Genomic DNA, 14,302 nt, shown 5'->3' on the forward strand with positions numbered 1-14,302 from the left:
TAAGTCAATTACTTAATATTATTAAAGTACTAGTTCCATTTTTCACCTACATCAAGACATTTTTCCCATGTTTTGAGCTCTCTTTTTAATCAGTATTAGGAAAAATTTGATTTAAAACAAACTCCTCTTGCTGAAAAGTTACTTGTGTTGGTTTTGTCTTATTATTAGTGAAGTAAGATATTTGCTGTAGAAACTAGAGACCAAGAATACTCTGTGATGTTTTGTATTTTTGCAGCGGTAGAACTCTGAGCGTTATAATTAAAAAACAGCACATCTTCTTCTAAAGTTAGCAGTTAAAAAAATGTATTGAAACCACTGAGTCCAGGAACAAACCAATATTTAACGCTCTGCTTTTTCTTTCTGGCAGAGCACCAGGACCAGGTCAGGGTCGTCGTTCCGCTCTAATTGTCTTTAATCTGTACATATACGACCGATAAACATCAAATAACAGAGCTGTGTTTTTGTCCTTAACCTCTGCAGCCACAGAGGCTTTTAACACATGAAGCTGTCGCCACAGATGAACCCACGTATGACTATGGCATTGTGTTGTTTGTTTGTTTATCATTGTTGTTGTTCTCTGATCTATTTTGAAAATGTTGCCTTGCTAAAGGGATGTTTTCTGCTCTCACGATGACATTTAGTTATTCTTCCCTTCCTTCGATAACGCCACTTAATCAACCTTAACAATCCGTCTGTTTCTTTTCTTACATCCAGTGTCTTTTATTTTCACTGCAGAAACGAGACGAAGGCCTTACTCCCAATTAGTTTTCAAGGTGACGAACACAAATCAAAGTGTGAAATTGTCATGATTTAAATGATCAAATCAGACCTGAGTGGAACAACATCTGAAACAGTAATTATCATTGATCACATCAATTTATTCATCATTTACTTTTCTTTGTTTTTTTAACCCATCTCTATGTCCTCATGACGACAGGGAGCCTTTTTTCCGCCTTTCGGCTTTAATTTATGAGAGCAGCGATTATTCATCCGTTTCCAGCTGTTTTTCCTTCCACACAGCAGCTTTCTCTTTGTTTATCTGCAGGAAGTAGTCTGTTTCAGGAACACGGAGACAACACTCTGTAACTCCAGTGTGAAAAGCTATTGACTTCCTCTTTGCTTTCTCGCGTCCTAGCTATTTTAAAAATTTAAAAAGACAAATCACAAATCATAATTTTAAAATCAACAGTTTTGAAGCTTTTTATTGTCTTGTTAAGGATGACAGTTTTATCTGAGAGATCAACAGCATGCTGTACATTTACACACATCTGTCAGCTCACTTCCTGTTTGACATTTTTAAGTGATGAGAACAGCAACCAGAAGCATAATAATATTTCACCACAGCCTTTTCCGCTCGAGAAGATTTGTTTTATTGTTTCATATTGAAATCATTTTTTTTTTTTGGTGTAATTCTAAATAAAGAAAAACAACACTGATTGTGTAACCAGCAGCTCATCGCTGTGGCTTGGTCCCGCTTTCAAACATGGAATAAAAACAAGAACTGCAGAGAACTCGTATCGTATCGTAAACTTTAACTCCAACTTTACTGGGAATACTGACAAACATACTGGTGAAAGGAAATACACGATGCTATTTTAATGAATCATTATTAATAAATGCCAGAAGCAATTAACAAAATTAGTATATTTCCAAGTCGGGGCACCACTTGATTATCATTAAATAATAGTTTTCAGTCTCAGTTTTTGTTTTATGACCACCTGCCCTGAAAAGTTTGAAACTAAATAACAGATGGAGTAATTTCATCTAATGTTCTAAATTTCCAAAATATACAAATTTATTGCCAAAAACATTCCAACCTCCTGTTAAAATACTTCAATAAAATTGTTAGGCTAGAGATACTCGACTAAACTAGGAAGTAAAAATGTAAAAAGAAATCATGAAAACTAATAAACTTCCAACCAGTTCACAGTGCAAAGTACAAGTGAAGATGAAAAAATAAATGTATTATTTTATTTTTGATTAATGAAGCACACAGATTTTAATGCAATTAGTTGCGTTTTGTTTTGTATCGTGATAAGAATTTTTTTTAACAATAATTGATACAAGATATGATAAAAGAACGGCTAAATAGTTATATAAACAAGAACCATGTTCATTTTGTTTATTATATTGTTTCATTTGACTTGCAACTCTAGCCGTCTTACGGGAAATGTTTTGGCACTTCTTTAGATTTTTCACTAAAAGACCAACAGCACCTTTACATTTTGCCACACATTTTCAGCTGAAGCGTTTTTAATTCTTGTGTGTAATTTAAAGTTATTTGTAAAGCACTTTTAAAAGACCAATTTTCCACCTTCGGAGATGGTTGGGAGAAGCATCACAGGCGGCCTGCGTAGCATCTTGCTACGGAGGCCCATTTGTCTAAACAAGGCAATTAGAAATCCATTAGAAGAAGTGCGCTTGTTAACTCCACAGGGGTTTTCAGGATGGGGGGGAAGAAAGGGTGTGATTGCATAAGACAGCAATCACAATAGGATCTTTTCCCCCAATCTCTACTGAACGGCGTTCCTCTGGTATGCTGTGGCCTCATCTGCATCTGCGTCGGCTAATTTAGGAAATGAGATCATTTACGGAGATGGGACGCAGCGGTACGCATCGGGCTTGTTACATATACCAGGAAATTGTTGTATTCCGTGTTGCAGCTGGGGAGATTACGTTCTCGCTGCCGATCATCATCAAAGGTGGAACTCTGGGCTCTGACCATGACACACATCCTGCATCGCTGGAACGAGACGGGATGTGCTCAGCTCGAAAGTTTACATACCCTAAAACAGTCATCTTTTTGAGACGTAAAGGAATGAGACTGAAAAAAAAAATCACTCTAATGTGACAAAGAAATGCACGTCAGACAAAAACATGTAAAAACCTTTTGCAGGCTGGTTGGATCAGTGTGCAAACCCTTCCACCAGTACGTTGGTAAAACATCTGATTTGTTTTCAGCATTCAGTCATCTTGACTTTAACTGTAAAAGTTCTTCAAATTTATCAGATTCTGACAATGCACCTCTTCTTCAGATTAGGAATGTGGCAATAAGCAATAAATCAATCAATAATTTTATCGGTTTCAGTGAGCTTTGAGCATCCCCAAATTAAGCAAAGATTTTTTCCGCCCTTTTCTTGGCACCCTCATTCCAGCAACTGCAGAGACGTCCAAATATCCGGATTAAACTTTGTCCAGCAGGGCTATTAGTTAAAGCACCCATTCATAATGTCAGACTGAACCCAGTGTTTCCTCACTCGCTAAGCCTGACATCTGGTTGGCGTCTTTTAAATTTTACACTTGTCCCAGAGAACTCCCATACATCTCATAAGTCGGTCACAGTGCATATGAGAAACCTGTTCAACACATTCTTGTTAATTTTGCAGAGTCCAACTGCAAAGTTCTGACTCAGCTGTCGACATATGGACCATAATGAACTTGATATGCGGCGTGTGCAGAGTGTACGTTCAGATTCATCATCATCACGTTAAGCTTCGAGTTCAATGTGGGAAGTGAAATTTAGCTTGAAAGTCATGTATTCACAAAGTTCTATATTGAGAAAGCGTCTTACTTTAAAAGTTAGTCAACAAGAAAAGGTGTCAAAAAGGCACAATAATCCTAATTCAGACTTGCTCTGGACAATGAAAAAGCTGGCTAAGCGTGGTAAACTAATTACATCAGCTGTAGAGTTCAACTGAATCATCAAACAGGAGGAGTTCAGTTTATCTCCATCTCCATTTCCGTTACAAATGTGTGCAGAACTTTGCATTTTTTTGACATTAGCAGAATATTGACAATTTTGCATTTAGGGTGTTTCCATTAAATAGGAAAATAAATTAAAGTAATGGTGGTCTTCATGTGATAAGTCATTAAAACACACAGCACCACCATCCTCAAACTACTTCCTGTCATCTTCTGCTTTGTGGTTTCTGCCAGTGGCGACATCCAGTTGTTGATCATGTGACTCGTGTGACGTGAAAAAAGTGTTCCCATTGGACTTTGGCACATAAACCAAAAGAAAAAGTAAATCCACCTCATCCTAGCACTAAAACTTTTTATTAAAAAATTACAGATTTTTTGGGAAATTGACATCTCCAATTACCAATTTTATTTTCTAAATGTCAAATTGCGCAATTACATGATCAGTGGAAACACAGCTAGTGAGAACACTTGTCAGAGTCCAGGAAGACAAATAATAAAAAAAATAGTCTAATCCAGGGGTCACCAACTCCAGTCCTCCCGTCCTACCATCCTGTTACTTTTAGATGCGTCTCTGCTCAAACACACCTGGATGAAATAAACTGCTCGTTTCCAGCCTATTGCAGAGAGGAAGGAATGCTGGCGAGGGAAATCAGACATTTTGGAGCAGAGGTGAATCTAAAAGTTGTAGGATGGTAGCCCTTGAGGACTGGAGTTGGTGACCCCTGGCCTAATCCATAATCTATAGCAGAAAGGTTAAATTCCAGTCCTTGGAAATTAGTTTCCATCTTGTTTTAAGAAAACGTCCTTGGCCCAACAGAGCTGATTTAAACAACTAACAGTGTTTTCACACCTGATTGTTTGTTGACTCAGTTCAGTTGCAAGATTTTTCACATTTTCACCTGGTGCAGTTCTCTTTCACAGTGTCAAATCAACCAAACCTTTTGAAAAACCTTTTCCCCTCCTCACCTGTGGAGCCGCAGCAATGAGAACCATAGTAGGAAATGATGCAAAAACTTCAGAAGAAGACACTGAAGGCAACTTCCTTCTAGCCAAAATGTAAACAAGAATGGGGTGGAGTGAAATTTTAGTGGTTGTACGATTTCTCTTGTGTTCTACAACCGCGGGAGAAAAGACAACAAGTCAATTGTATTTACCGTGAATACCTTCCACTATAGTCCACTTTCTGCTTTCGGAGCGGTCTCCGGTTTGCAGTTTCTGCCAGTGCAGTTTTTGCGTTCAAATATGCATTTGAACTTCACCAGTGTTCACTTCAACCAAACTGAGACGGAGGTTTTTAGGCGGACCAGAATTCACTTTTTTAATCCAAATCTGAGTTCTACTGAGCATTCACACTTCCCCAAATGAACTGGACTTTCTAGGCAAATGGACTGGAGTTTGATTAAAGCGGACTAAACAAAAGCTGCTACTGCCACTAAATGTTTGCTCTGTCATTGACATCTCATCTCACAGATATTGATGTCTCTGTCACTGGATACTTGAGAAAAATGATGTTCAGGCACTGGTTCACCTTTTAACAGAACCAGTTCTTTTATGTTCCTTTAGTGAAACTGTAACCCTACTGAGTTAAAAGACACAAATGATTAATTTAAATATAAAATACTTAGTCTTATTGAATGAGAAGGTTCATAAAGTCAATAATTTGGAAGAGGTCGTTAGTGTTGCAGACAGTAATCTGCCCAGCATGTAGCCAGGCATTGAGTGCGACTGCAGTGGGAGATCAAAGGACGCAACCTTTCACTTCCTGCAACCCTCCTGCTGGAACCTTTAATAGACCACGAAACAACATTGGAACCACGGAAACATCTTCCAGTCAAACAGGTCAGAGAGCCTTGGGTGAATTTAAACGTTGGTTTATGGTCTAATAAAGACATTATTGGGGAATTATTCAGGGCAAAGCCTCTGATGATTTGATCAGCTTTCACAAATCAACTCTAACGTATCAAACTACATGTGCAGAGAGGATTGCTTGACCACAAGGTCAGTTTGTTCTATTCTTTGGGATCTTCTGTTATTGTTCAACAATAAGTGTGTTTTCTTTCATGTTATCACTGTTAAAAAAAAAGATTTACCAGAACACAAATGACACATTTAGTAGCACATCGTGTAAAAACAAATTTAGAAATTTGAATACTTTACTGTCTCTTTGGTTTTTACCCCCCATGTGTATGTTTTCATGTTTTCCTCCTCAGTTTTATGTAGAATCTAAAGCAAATAAACACAATAGAATATAATACATAAGAGCAGCCATGTAGAGTTACACAAAGATCAAAGTATAAAAATAAATAATTAGGGATGATATCCTGGACAGTAAGGACAGAATGACAACATTAAATAGTGTGCAGTTATTAAAAATCAACGGATGTGCAATCGACTAGAATATTTCTTTCAACAAGCAGCAAATCATGTTTTTCTCCAGGAGAAACCTTTCAGAGTTTATTCCTTTAACCGCTTTTCACACAAGTCAGTGCTTACATATGGTTCTTGTTGCTGCTTGTACTCCGTGTCATATCCTTGAAGATAACATTGGAAGGTATTGGTGAAGTGGTTGAAAAGGATGACTAATAATATTCCTGGCTTTACTCCTAATGTGTTTATCATATAAACTGTGTGACTGTCCTTGTGGTTTTCCTATAAGCCAAGAGGAAATACTTGGAAGAAATAAACTGCAGGAGATTCTGAGTATTCAGATTATCATACTATGTAATAATATCAAAAGTTAAAACGCTTTCCACCAGCTTTTACACACATTTCTCTATATTATTTTTCTCTCTCCAAATGTATTTTGCTAATGTACCAAATAGACAAATTAAGGAAACTAAAAAGGATAGGAGAGTAATATGCTGTTATTACCTCCAGTCTATGCATTCTGCTTGGGTGGTTAAGTGTTTAAATAAACAAAACTAATACCTTGACCACTTTGTGTCTCCATCTGAAATTAGCAAAGAAGGATGGCAGGACGAGCATCTTTCAGTCCTCTTTGGAGGTGAAGACGATGCACAAAATCTCATCATTGAATCTGGGATACCAAACACTGTAGAGGAATTTCCTCGTCACATAAAGTCAAAGGATGAGCTGCTTAGATTTCGGTGGTCAAGTTTAGGGTCACACAGTCTTTTCCTATTCCAAAGCAACAGGTACACAGCAGATACACAAGTTATCTTTAATTAAGTCATCATTCCAAGGGCAAAACGGTTTTAAAACTTTAGACAACTCTTACCTTGAAAACAAGTGATTCCCCATTAGTCTGACTGCAAAAGCTGAGTCACGTTTCTCTCCATTACAGTGAATTTTACAAAAACTTGACATACTCTCTCCAAATATAACACCCTCTCTTAGTTTTATCATAATTATTTTTCATTAAGCAGCTATCTTTGCTGTTTCGAGGCTTCATAACCCATGCATTGTGCGGGCTGAATGGTTCCCGTCTGTCTCTGTGGCGAATATTATGGATCTTATTAGCAAGGAGAGAACCTTTGTGTGTCGGGGAATGTGTGTGTGGTGAGAAATGCTGCATGCATATGAAAATTGCCCCCCATGAATAGGATTTACTTTAAGTTCTGTGAAACTTTAATTTCTCCCCCATCCTTCTTCAGTGAATCTCATTTCCACGTCTCCCAGGAGGAATCTCCTGGTGTCGCTAGCTCACTGTCTTGCTAGTTGTTTTTGTTTTTCTGTCTCTCTCTCTCTCTCTCTCTCATCTGAGATTTGACCTTTTAGTCCTTTCCTTCTGAGTCTTGCCTTCTCTTTCATGATTCCAGAGTCTATAGGGGATCAGTCAACCTCCTCTTTTCAAACAGCCAGGAGAATCTAGGTTATGTCAGGCTGTTTGCTTGCTTTGTGTAGCTGTGTGTGGTTTATGCTTCATGTGGTCAGTTTTTGAGATTCAGACAGAGCATGAAAGGGGTCAGAGGTCCATTAATACAATGGTCTATGGTCTTATTTGGTGCCTATGCAGAGAAGTTGGTGACGGGGAGAACGGGGCGACGTGTGGGACCTGGCAAACATGGAAGACGAGCGAAAGCAGAAAACAAAAATAGGGCTGAAAATTGAGTCTCTGAACTCTGGATGATCTCAGCTTACCGCACTGATATTTGACAGGGAATTTCAAAACATATGGCTCGGTTTTTCTGAATAAATAAAAAGTTTAAAAGAATCATGTAAAGGATGAGGACAATTATAGAAAATTAGTAAACCAGGAATTCATCAAAGGGGCAGCGCATAGTGCCACTTTATGTCACAATAAAGTACCTATGTTACCTTCAGATATTATAAATGTTCTATATACATCAGGTTTGACTTAAAGAAAATTTGACTTTGTAATTTAACGCCTTGAAATTGGGCCTCTGTCTCTTTAAGGAACTCCTGAAATCCCGCCTTCAGGAAGTCATCACAACATGGCTTCTCTATTAACCCTTAAACAACATTTTTTCAAGCATAGCTCCTATAATGAGCTCAGCAGATGTGCAGTTCTACAGGAGTTTGCTAATTGCTGCTGGCTAGTCTGAAGGAGCTGAGTGGGGGAGAGGCGCTCTGTGAAGCAGAAACTTTTGGACCGCAGCCCTGAGGAGAAGCTTCATCAGGAACTGTGCTGAATGGTTGCCACCGAGGTTAAAGGGTTCCTCCAACATGCATTAAAAGAATCAAAGCAACACTCCCTCATGTTTTTGATGAGGGAATAACATTATTACATGATGTAAATGAATCATTACTTGGGCATTTTGAAGTTTTCGCCTGCCTTGAGCATCACTAGCTATAGCGGCTAATAGGTGCTGTCCCATCCAGTCACATATATATATATCGATGGTTCTCACCATGGTTGCGTGACTCGTTGCTGTGGTCATTAAAACAATGACAAGTTTAGGCTGTCTGGCACACATGGGCGCTCTGGATGCTCACATGCTAAACTTGCATCAACAAAACCATCAAAAGAAAAACCTCTAGAGTTGAAGCATAATGTATGCACCAAACAAAATGTGATAAAACAGCCACAGAATGAAAACCTAAAAACATTAAAACTTAATAATCCAGCCTTAATGCCGCAAAAAAGCCCGCTATCAATCTCCTTCCTGACTGTCATACGATATTACAGAGAGAATGTTTGCCGAGAAATGGATGAAGATGGGTATGGGGCAATAATGTTTGTGAGACAGTATGGGGTTGTTTTGATTCAATTGTGTAAAATGGGAAGCATTAAATCAACGGGCTCTCACAACACTGCCAGAGATGATCAGTCACCACCAAAACACAGCAATCCCCAAGGGAGAAGTTTTCCTTTTTCTGTTGCTTTGTTCATTCAACAATCTAAAGGTTAACAAAAGCTCCTGCAGTCATCCATAACATATTGTTGCAATCATTCAGAATAAGTACAAAATGTTAAAATGATTAAAATATGGTTCAGAATACTTGGAGAATTTTTTTTTGGGAAAACCTGAAGTGATTTAAATCTATTTTCAGGTGCTATAATAACTGATTAACCACATTTTAAATATTTGTTAGCAAAACTAACAAATGAATAGTAACCTGAGCTCTGGAATCAAGATATCACTTTAAAGCTGTGTATGTTTTATGTAAGTTTTATAAAAATGGCCAGACTACCGGGATTACTTCAAGAGCACTTCAATGTCTCATTCTTGAAGTAAAAACAAAAAGAGAGAAAAACAACAAAAAAGAATAAAAGCTGAATTTGTTTCACATTTTTCAAAAATATGTTGACTTTAGATCAAATATTGTACTGATTGCATTCTGTTATGCTGCAGGCTTGCTTGCTGCTTCAAATCTAACCGTGAATGTTTATAAAACTAAAAAAAAAGTTTTTTTTGACATGACCTAGTCAAAGTCTGGATGTAAATGTGATTGAGATAGTGAGGGATGACCGTACACATGCCACACATGTCTAAAAAAGAATCCATTGCGGTTTAATGTCATTAGTTTGAGTGGCAAAACTTTAAAGGGGAAGTATGATGTGAAATCACCTTTTTGAGCTTCACATCATCTGATATTATTCCCACATCAAAATCACACCTGAAGTGTTGCCTTGATTATTTCAAGCATGTTTGAGAAATCCCTTAATCTCCTGTGGCAACCATTCAGATGTGCAAAACACCTCGGTGGATAGTAGCCTCGACCTTGAGGATGAAGCTACTCCAAGGCTCCTTCAGACTAGCCAGCAGCAATTAGCAAAAACCTGATGGAACTGAGCATCAGCTGAGCTCATTATAGGAGGTACTTCTCAGAGAAACGCTGGTAAAAACGATGTTGAAGGCTTAATAGTGGATAAATACTGTGATGACTTCCTGAAGGCGGAGTTTCAGAAAGAACAGGAGCTTCTTAAAGAGAAGGCAGCCAAATTTCAAGATGTTAAAAGTAATTTGACTTTGTAATTTAAGTCATATTGATACACATAGCATTACAACCGAAGTGAACATAGTTACTTGTTTGTACTATAAAATGGTAAACTAGATAAGACGTAGTACTGGTGTTTTAAAACTACGTAGAACTCAGCAGAACTAGTTTTAGTTCCTTGTTCTGCTGGAGTTCTGCAGAACAAGGAGTTCCTCCGGCGGTTGCCAGGGGAACGGCCTCAGCAGCATCCTGTTCTGTTCATCTTTTACTGGCTGATTGGAAAAACAATAACGGGGTTTTGGAAAAGAGGAGACTCTTCTCTGAATGCACACCTTCACTCTGCTCTTATTAAAGATCACGCCTTCAATCGCACCGAAGAAACCCTAGTGTTATTGTCACATATTGAGTGTGTGTGTGGTTGTGTGTGTCTGTGTGATTGGAAAGAGTGCTTTCATATCGCTCACAATACTTCCCTTTGTCTCTCCTCTGTTTTTATTTAGCTGTAGCCTTCTATCTCTGTCTGCAGGGATACCCCAGGGCTCGCCTCCCCGTCTTCCCGTTGCCTCTGTTCTTTTGTCTGACTCTGCTGCCTCTCTTTCACCTCGGTGTCTCTGCTCTCTCCGTCTGCCTCCCGTCTGCCAGACCTTTCTTTCCCTTTCAACACGACTGTTATTGCTCGACAATATTGAACGGCAAATAAAGCCTTTTCTTTTCAAAAGAGGAATCTAATCTCATGAAGTGACACATTTACTGTCTTTTTTTGTTACACACAAACACACTCTGTCTTTCTGTTTCCACCAGGACCTTCTGCTGGCTTCCACTCATGTCCATAGCCAAACCCTAATGGGGCACATGATAGCCGTCCTTGAATCACGATGCTTACAACTCCATACTTCAGAGCTGGTATGTTCTTTGTTTGTTTTTCCTCCTGGAATGATCTGGTTCATGCCAAGCATCCACAGGACATCATTCCAGATGTGTCAGTCTTTGTCGCGCGTGTTTAAGGCCTGCATGTTTTTTCACACCTCTCATTAAAAGCTGTAGTAGGTAACTTTTATAAAAACTAAGTAATAACAGAACACTAGTAACTCATTAAAAATCATGACAGCAACCTATGTAAACAGTTACATGAGATATATTCATATTTCAACCATGGCACTAGCGCTCATCATCTATCGTCTATCTATAACTTGGGGCGCTTTTGGGGAAATTGGAGTCGGCCATTTTACAGAAGAACTATGGAGGACCGTCATTCTCCTACCACTTCCTGTTGTCTTCTTTGTCATTCCAATAGTAACATCAGGCTGTTGATCATATTACGTGTCATGTGGGAAAAGCGTTTCCATTGCAGTTTTCAGAAATACCCACATAAGGAGGCCTTAGTCCTCGGCGAGGCCGCCGCAGGTTCGATTCCTGGCCTGGCAACCTTTGCTGCATGTCTTCCAATTTCCTGTCAATTCACTATCAAATAAAGCCAATACAACCTTTTAAAAAACTAAATACATCTATTTCAATACGGTTGGGGAAAAAAGCACCTCATCCTAGCACAAAAATGTTTTGTTGAAAATTTTGAATTTGTTCAAAATTGCTATGCTTACATTAAGCAAATTTATTTTCCTAATTTCAATTAGTGCAATTCTATGGTTAATGGAAACACGGCTGGTGATGTCTGCAGTTCAATGAATGCTGGGGGAATTTGTTCGTTTGAGTAAACAGATGCTCAGTGTAATGGTAGTGTAAAATTACTGAAGTTGCTGTTGGTGGTGTAAAAAATGCAATACTTGATTATTCTCAGCCAAACTACTGACTGCTTTCTCGTAATTGTTATCTGTAAAAGCACGTCTGGATTAAAAAAGGCCGGATTAAAAACACCGGCATGTTGTGAGGATCTGTGTAACATGGACCTCGTCCCAGTCCTTTCAGCAGTCACTCCGACTTCAACATTTAAACATTTAAAGAAAGCTGAGAGTCGCAGGCTTCGCAGAGAATGATTTGACAGTCGGCTTATGACAGCATGATCCACTCTTGTTGTTACTTCCCTGCAGTCCTCTTGCTCTGCACCTGCTCTGGCTGCTTGTTACTTCTTTTCCTTTGGATTTCGAACACAGACTCTGGTATGTTTTAACAAGCCCTCGTTCTGGAGTCAGTTACTGCAGCATCAATTTTAAGCCTGAGCCCTTCAACGGAAAGGTCTAAGCACTTGTGCTTTAAACAATTTATATGAGCGGTGCTGTCACCGTGGAGACGAACAGCGGTCCTACAGTAGGTGGCAGGATGTACAATAGGAAAAGTACAGGTTGGTGATAGAAATACAGCTACAGCTGTCCACGCTCCATTAACGGCGCCCTTCAGCTCACTTTAATGGTAAGAGCTGCTATGAATCAACACCATGTACACACTGTGGGTGAGGAAACACACACGCACGCACATGCACTCACACACACACACACACACACACACACACCTACACACACATCTCGCATTGTGATTGATGCATGGGGCTCAAATGGATGAAGTAGAAGTTTTAGAAGTCATTAAACTCCTATTTAAAAATGGAAGGAAGCTAGTAATCATTAGGTGGGTTCACACCTTTTAGTCCAGTTCCATTGGGGAACAAAATTACAAAATTTGTTCCATTTTCAGCGGATGTGGTTCTTTTTCTCACTGTACTGTATCAAACAAACCAAACCCTTTGAGTAACCTGTTCCCTTCCGCGCCTGTGGACGTGCTGCACCAAGAACTACTGAAGGAAACGACAAAAAAACCTCTCCAGAAGATACTTAGCGCAACTTCCTTCTTCACAAAATGTAAACAAAAATGGAGTCGCTTCAGAAATGATTCCTCTTTTGTCTTTGGTAAATGACCACCAAGCATTTCTACTGCTATAACTAGACACATGCATTTGTTTTGGTTGTATTTACCCAGAATCCCCTTGTGCTATAGCCCTTGTGCCTAATGGGGCAGCCTTCCATCCACTTGGCCTTCACTAGCTCCATTTCCAATGGAAACTGGAATTTTGAAAAATCATATTTTTCTATATAAAGTCACATTGTTTTGGCATTAGGATGCGGTGAGTTTTGGGGTTTTATTTTGCAAAACTGCAATGGAAACACTTTTTGTGTATCATGCAAGTGTTGCCACTAGTGCAAACTATGAAGAAGAACATGACAGGAAGTGGTCGGAGGGTGACATTACTTAATGACTTATTGTTTGAACAAACTTATTCACATGTGACTTTTATTGCATTGTTTTTGTTTAATGTAAGCCCCACAATTGTGATTTTGTGTTTTTCAGCATTAGTGAAATACTGAAGTTCTGGTAACATTTTGTAATGGAAACACAGCTGAATGTTCATTTGAACCAAACCAGAGTTTGCTTCAACCAAACCCAGATCCAGGTTCATAGGCGGATTTGGATTAAAGCGGACTAAACAGGGCTGGTGTGAATACATCCTTAAAGTCAGTCAGTAACTCTAACATGCAGTAACTGATGCTTAGAAGGAATACTGAGAGACAAAGCGTGAAGTGAAAGCCCCCATAGGTATTAATTAGAATGTTGCTATGAAATCAGCTTCGAGATTAAAATCCTACATGGCGAGGCTTATGTTGAATATCACAGTGACTGATCAGGAAACACAACAGCAACATTAGATCACAGACTGAGACAACGCTGGCAGTCAAAAGCTACAGATCTGCAGAGGAAGCAGAGAGGCTGACCTTGCTTTGACAATAATGAAAAGTTCTTCACTCTTTTTTAAAGAATTGCATCATAGATACCTTTTTTCACGGTGCATCTCCTAGTTTTCAGCGCTGAGATCAATAATGCCTTGTAGGATTATTGATGCCTTGAAATTATCCTAATTTTGCTGACAGAATGATGTATTTTCACAGGATTTTATGTGACGGAACAAAACAAAGTGGTGCACACTGGTGAACTGGGGGAAAATGAAGCACAATTTTCCATTTATTTACATATAAAGATCAGAAAAGATACATTCTTGATTCAGCTCTTGTGTGTTTTTATAGAGACACGTTTAACTTTTTACTTCCACCTGGGAGGTTTTTGGGGAAGATTTGTATATTTGGAGACTGAAATGTTTGCTCATTGTCTTTTTAAAATAACTCTGGACTTTGACTGGGTCACTCTAACACTGCTGTAGCTCTGGTTGTTTTGGACCTTCAGTGTTCAGGATGTTGAGTCTTTCTCCACTCATTACAATTTTTGTAGACAAAAAAAA

This window comes from Poecilia latipinna, unplaced genomic scaffold (genome assembly GCF_001443285.1).
Source record: "Poecilia latipinna isolate Pla-1442-1.1 unplaced genomic scaffold, P_latipinna-1.0 Scaffold2232, whole genome shotgun sequence".
NCBI lineage: Eukaryota > Metazoa > Chordata > Actinopteri > Cyprinodontiformes > Poeciliidae > Poecilia > Poecilia latipinna.